Raw genomic sequence first — 6,130 nt, 5'->3', positions numbered from 1 at the left:
GCCTCTGGCCCCTGTAGGAAGGAAGATGATGGAAAGTCTGCCATCCAGTGAAGATGCTGGAAAATGCAAAGAAGTGGAATAATATAACCTGGAACATGAATACTATTTAATTAATAGAGACAGAATTTCAAACGGACACAGATCATAGAGTTAGGAGGGAAAAGCATTACCACAACAAACCGAAATGTGGTATACAAGAGGCAAAACAAAACCTGAGCATAACAAGAGAGAGATGGAAGGTGCACAAAAACTAGTCACATTTTTAGAGATTCAAGTATATTAAACAAAACATACATTGTGTGGGATTAATAGCTGATTAGAAACAGTAAAAGACAAGATCAGTACATTTGAAGATGTAATGACTGAAACTGTGCAATATGAAGGCCAGAGAATGAAGACTGGGAGAGGAAAGAACGGGAAACTTCAAGCCATCTGTCCGATGTATAACTAAAGATGGAGAAGGGCAGAGATACCAGGGAAACATTTGAAGAAATAATATCTGGAAATGTTTTAGTTGTCTTAACAAGACCTGGAGGTGTCTTTTGTATTGCAGCCAACAACTCTTAAAATAATGAGAACAATCTCATGAACAGAGATGAAGCCTTAGTCCATGCACCAACCCTTTTAAATTTCTTCCTTTTTTTTTTTATTGTAAAACATCCACTATTTATTAACGGTTGTTCTTCTAAAAACACAAACATGAGAACCGAGCACCACATCCACAGTGACTCACCCCTACAGCTAGGGAGACGCCAGGACAGAGACGGTGGTGGGGCTTTCCTTGCACCCCAAGTCTCAGCTTCCTCACTCACTCCAGGGCTCCAACTACCTCTGACAAGAGAAAGGAAACCACTAAAATCCCCAAGCACGGGAAGGTCACAATAACCTCAGGGCTGCTGACGTTACTGCTGCACACTCCAGCCTGTAACTCTAGCAACAACATCAAAAGCCACCGTCAAAGAGAGCTGCTCCCAGGAGCCTTTGCTGTCCCGAGCGGCGAGCCCCAGCCTGGCTTCTACATACTGCAGAGCACAAGCGTTAACATCGACACGCAGTGTCCGTGTTCAAGTATAAAGTTCTGTTCAGGACGGCCCAAGTCATGTAGTGCTTAAATCTCTGCAGTGTCTACTATGGTCAGACCCTTGGACAAGCTGGTCAGAGATGGCACGATGCATGAGCAAGAATGGACAACTGTCCCACCACCAAACTTGCTCTCCATCCAATATGGACGCCACCCTAGTCAAGGCCCAAATCTTGACAACAGTAGTGACATAGTTGAATAAAGTTATATTCGTACGAAACAGGAATCCATTTCATTTCTTCATTAAATGGAGTTTTCCAACGGTATCAGGCATATTCTTAGGAAGCGTCTGGGGATGGCGCTGGAGGATCCTGGCTTTCAGGTTCTGGAGGTGGGGCTGGCAGAGCTTTTTTTTTTTTCTGGGCTGCCAGGAACTCGTGAATTGCTCGTTCTATCTGCGGCCTGAAGATGTGGTTTAGTTTGGGGTCCACCACCTGCGAAATGATCCTGTCCACTCCTGCTTCCAACATGCCTGACTGAACCACGCTCTGCCTCAGCCCATGCCACAACTGGTTCTTGTTCATTGCAGGATTCCATTCCTGCTTGTCCAGATGTGTTGACACAAAACTATCCACTTTCTGCCTCGGGATCTGGTAAGCTGGCTTGGTGTCCACGTCGGCCAGGCCGTCCGGGCGGAAGCTGTCGAACAGGCTGCGACTCTTGAGCTGCTCCACTATGAGATCGAGGAGTTGCGGGTCTCCGGGAGGCAGCGAAGCGGGGTTGACCGGCCCCTTGCACCACTAGAGCCCGCAGCCGGTCCCGAGGCCTGGCCCGCCGCGCCCGCTCCCGCACGGTCCGCCAAGGCCGCGCCCCGCACCCGGGCCCGCGCCGGGCCCCGCGCTCGGTTGCTCCTCCAGGAGCCGCGGGCCCCACAGAGGCGGCGGCGACGGAGGCGGCAGAGTGGGAGGCCCTTTTAAATTTCTTGTGCCCTTTAAGGCAATGCATTGTGTTATTCTCCCCCTTAGAATCACCCCTGAACAATTTTGATTTCTTTCTTCCTGTTTTCCTCTTCTGTTTGGCCTTAAATTGTTGCCCTTTCTTCTTTAAGGAAAATATGTATTTATTTTTGTGTTATGTTTTGCGTGTTGTGCCTGAATGCATGTCTGCACCACATGTGGGCAGTACCTGTGGAAACCAGAAAAGGGCTCTCCTGGAACTGTAGTCACAAACAGTTGTGAGCTGCCCCGTGGGCATTGCAAATGGAACCTGGTCCTCTGGAAGAGCAGCCACTGCGCTTGACATCTGAGCGATCTTTCTAGCGCCCCCCCCCCTTCTTAAAGTGAATACATTCCCTCATACACCAAATATGTCCAACATGCTCCTGGCTGCTGGAGGAAGTCCTACACCAGTTTCTGAGCTGCCTCTGGGCTCCAGGCTCCTTCTATTCATACGTACATTGACACCCAGCTTCCCCATATGAGCTTTCGATTCGCTGTACTTTTGTCAGCCAATTCACCTTAAAGGCTAATCCTCTATAATCAGTTCCACAGGAGTTGATGGATTCAGGGGCACTAGGACCAGGTTAACGTTTATGTTTAAAGGTGTTCTAAAATCCGTTCTGATTCCTGTTCATTTCCCCAGCGTCCAATTACAATATTACTCCCTCAATAACCACCTCTCTGTCGGTACCTTGAATTATTCTGTGCTAAGAACTAGGGCAGAATGAGTCATCTCTTGCCTCCTGCGGCACAGCAGACCAGAAAGAGACTAACAGAGAAGTACAAGTTGCTATCCCACAGGGCAGCATGGGAGATATGAACAAAGTGATGATGCTCAGTGAGGGACTTTGCGGTGGGTTGGATAGAAATTTAGGAGCGGGACAGTGAGGAGGTGAAGGAGATGACAGGTAAGTGGAGAATGAGCAACGGCACAGGGTTAACCAGCTAAGGGGTTGTTTGATCATCTTTAGTATCGTTAATGTACAACTCTGTGCATCCTTTTTCACTTGATTCACACACAGACACCAACTTTTCAAAATGAGTGTTTCAAAGATTGTGGCTGTATTTTATTTGTGTGATTATAGGATAACTCATGGGAATTGTGAGTCTACCGTGTGGGTCATGGGGATTGAACTCAGGTCTTTCAGTTTGGCAGCAATCACCCCTAACCACTGAGAGATCTCATGGGTCCTAAATGAATGATTTTATAATGCCCACTTTATAGATCTAGTAACTGATGCTTGCCAAGGGTTGGTTCATAACTTTTCCATGTTCTCTAAAATGGCAGAGCTTGGATTAGGAGCAAGGTCTACATATTCAGAGCCCAGACTATGTTCCATAAATAACTGAAACAATAACTTATGTTCTGAGTGGGATAGGGTGAGATCAAGATAGAAGGGGAGGAGGATCTGTAAGGCTGAGCTTGGGAAGTCAAGCACTCAAGGGATCCTCCTTACCCACTTCCAGGACTTGATCCCTAACCCCAAGCCAGAGGGACTCTTAACACTCTTCTCAACCACCAAGCACCTAATTCACATCTCACATGCGTTTATAATTTGAGTTTCCCTTAATCAAAGGATTTATCTTTTTTTTAAAGTATTCAATTATTTTTGAGGCAGGGTTTCTCTGTGTAGCTTTGTAGCCTTCCCTGGAACTCACCCAGGCTGGCCTCAAACTCACTGAGATCTGCCTGCCTCTGCCTCCCGAGTACTAGGATTAAAGGTGTGTACCACCACCACCGACCAGCTAAAGTATCCATCTTTAAGCTCTACAACCTGATGGTTTGATATGCATGCACATTGTGAAATAGTTACCACGGTCAAAGCAACTTAATATATTTGACCTCTTTTGATGATGGACTACCATGTGGAAGTATAAGCTGAAATTAACCCTTTCTTCCCCAAGTTGCTTTTGGTCATGGTGTTTTATCATAGCAGTAGAAACCAAATCTCACACAGCAGATTAAAGCAAAGCAGGAAATCTCTGCTATTGGCCTCGGATGCTCTCTGATGACACTCTGAGCTATGTGGTGGGTGGGGGCTGGGTGTCTGTTTGCACATTTCAAAGGATTCACCTAATGGTCACAAAGATGTTAGCTCACACACAAAGGGGGCCAATAAATGGCTATTAAGAAGGCTTGAGATGATCCAAGATAATTTGGCTCTGGACCTGTAACATTCTGAACTTTCCACAACTGCTGAGGTTCTAATTAATTAACCAGCCCATCAGGAGGTTTGGTGGAAGGCACAGCTATTTTCAGAGAACTTTGGTTCACAGCAGTCTCTCTGAGCTTTGATTTCTTCTACAGTAGCAGGGAATTGTACCATTGGCCCTGCCACCACACAGAACTGGTAAGAGAGTAAAATGAAAGAATGTAGTTAAGAATGTGCTATGAATTATGGATCCCTGTGCAAGTGTAGCAAGCAGAAGGGAGAGTTTAATGGGGGGAGGGGGGCACGTAGGTTGTCAAGTCAGTTCTTTCAATGCCTCTCACTTCTGTCACAAGGTGGCAGCAGAGTCCCATCTTTGCTTCTGTCTTGGTGGCTAGAGAAGCGGGAGACATTGGAAAGGGGTTGTACCAATCCTTGATCTAGACTCAGAGACCTCAGTACTATTACAATGTACAAAGAAAGAAAATAATTTGTCCAAGATTAAGTAATCAGTTCCTCCAGTAGTTAAGGCTTCGCTGGGCATGGTAGCACATTCCATACCAAAGGCTCAGGCTGCAACTCCATGTTCTAGGCCTGCTTGGGCTACACAGTGAACATTAGGTCAGCTCAAGATATAGAGTGATATTTATTTTTAAGTCAACAAACTAATGAACTCACTAGTTTAAGATTTTTAACCAGATTTCTTCCTTGAGAACTGCTCATTTGAATTCTGTGTTCAAGGTGGTTTGGGAGAGGGTGTGTTCAAGCAGTTTTGATTCTTCCAGAGGAGAGGATTTTGAAGACGTTGTGAGCTACAGAAACAAACAAACAAACAAACAAACAACAAACATGAGAAGTCTGTAGTAACCACTAGAAAGATGTAAAGGGTCATCACTACAACCCTAGATGAGGAATGAATAAATGTCTGAAAGGCGATTTAGCAATGATAAGATTACTTCATTGGGAAGGCGACAGTAGCTGCCCCAGGAAAGTGTGAGTGGCTTCAGAACCCCAGGCATCTGCATTTGGCTCTCCCTCCCGATGGATGACATTGCCCTTGGAAGCACCTGTTAACATAAAGCCATTCCCAGAATACAAAAGGGGGTAAAAATGAGGGAATTGAGCATATGCTATTGACGATTCATGCCAGGACAGAATGGGAGTCAAATCATATACAACCTGATGTACAACAACCAGTAAATGAACTACAGATACATGGCATATTCAAGAATAAAAATGAGTGAACTTCTGGTACAGGATACAACATAGGTGAATGTTGTGTTTTCAACAAAATTTCAACAAAATTATGCTGAGTGAAGTCAGATAGGAAAAGGAAAATAAGAAGAAGGAAAGAAAGATCAAAATGAAAAAGAGTAAAGAAAATAATATTTTTTTAAAAAGAGAACGCCTGCAGTATCTGGTAGGCAGACTGTGACATTAGGTCCCCTTGAAGGATGGGGAGGCTCCCTGCTAGAGGAAGTCCAAAGCTGTGACTTTATGAAGGTTTTTTTCCTACATGAGTATGGTTGCCTCTTTGCATGTTGTAAAACTAGAGAGAGTGCAAACTAGTGGATTGTAGAAGAACAAATCCATGACTGTTGAAGTTGGAGAGAGACAGTGGGAAGTATTAATAGGGACATTGGGAAACTTGGCGTGCAGTGGATACAGTAATTATCTCAATTGTATCAATGGCTTTGTGGACATAGATGCACATCCAAACTCAATAAATTACGTAGTGTATTTATGTGCAGTTTTAAAATACTTAACACTTCAGTAAAGTTGCAAACATAAAAATAACGACCCGACCCACAATAGATTTAATCTAATCCAAGTCAGCAAAAGTTTAGTGAGATTCTCTTCTGGAACAAGAAATACATAAGGCATAGGAGAGGTAACTGAGACTCAGTCCTTGACTGCAAGGGCTTTGAAGCAAATCCCTGCACATCCTGCATTACCACCAT

At 44.7% G+C, this 6,130-nt stretch overlaps 1 pseudogene; it reads right to left on the bottom strand.

Annotated features, from left to right (window-relative positions):
* Positions 1-637: 637 nt before the first annotated feature.
* Positions 638-6,130, bottom strand: LOC114701576 (annotated as a pseudogene).

Source organism: Peromyscus leucopus, chromosome 19 (genome assembly GCF_004664715.2).
Source record: "Peromyscus leucopus breed LL Stock chromosome 19, UCI_PerLeu_2.1, whole genome shotgun sequence".
In the NCBI taxonomy this organism is placed as follows: Eukaryota; Metazoa; Chordata; class Mammalia; order Rodentia; family Cricetidae; genus Peromyscus; species Peromyscus leucopus.
This window is presented reverse-complemented; position numbering and strand designations above follow the sequence as displayed.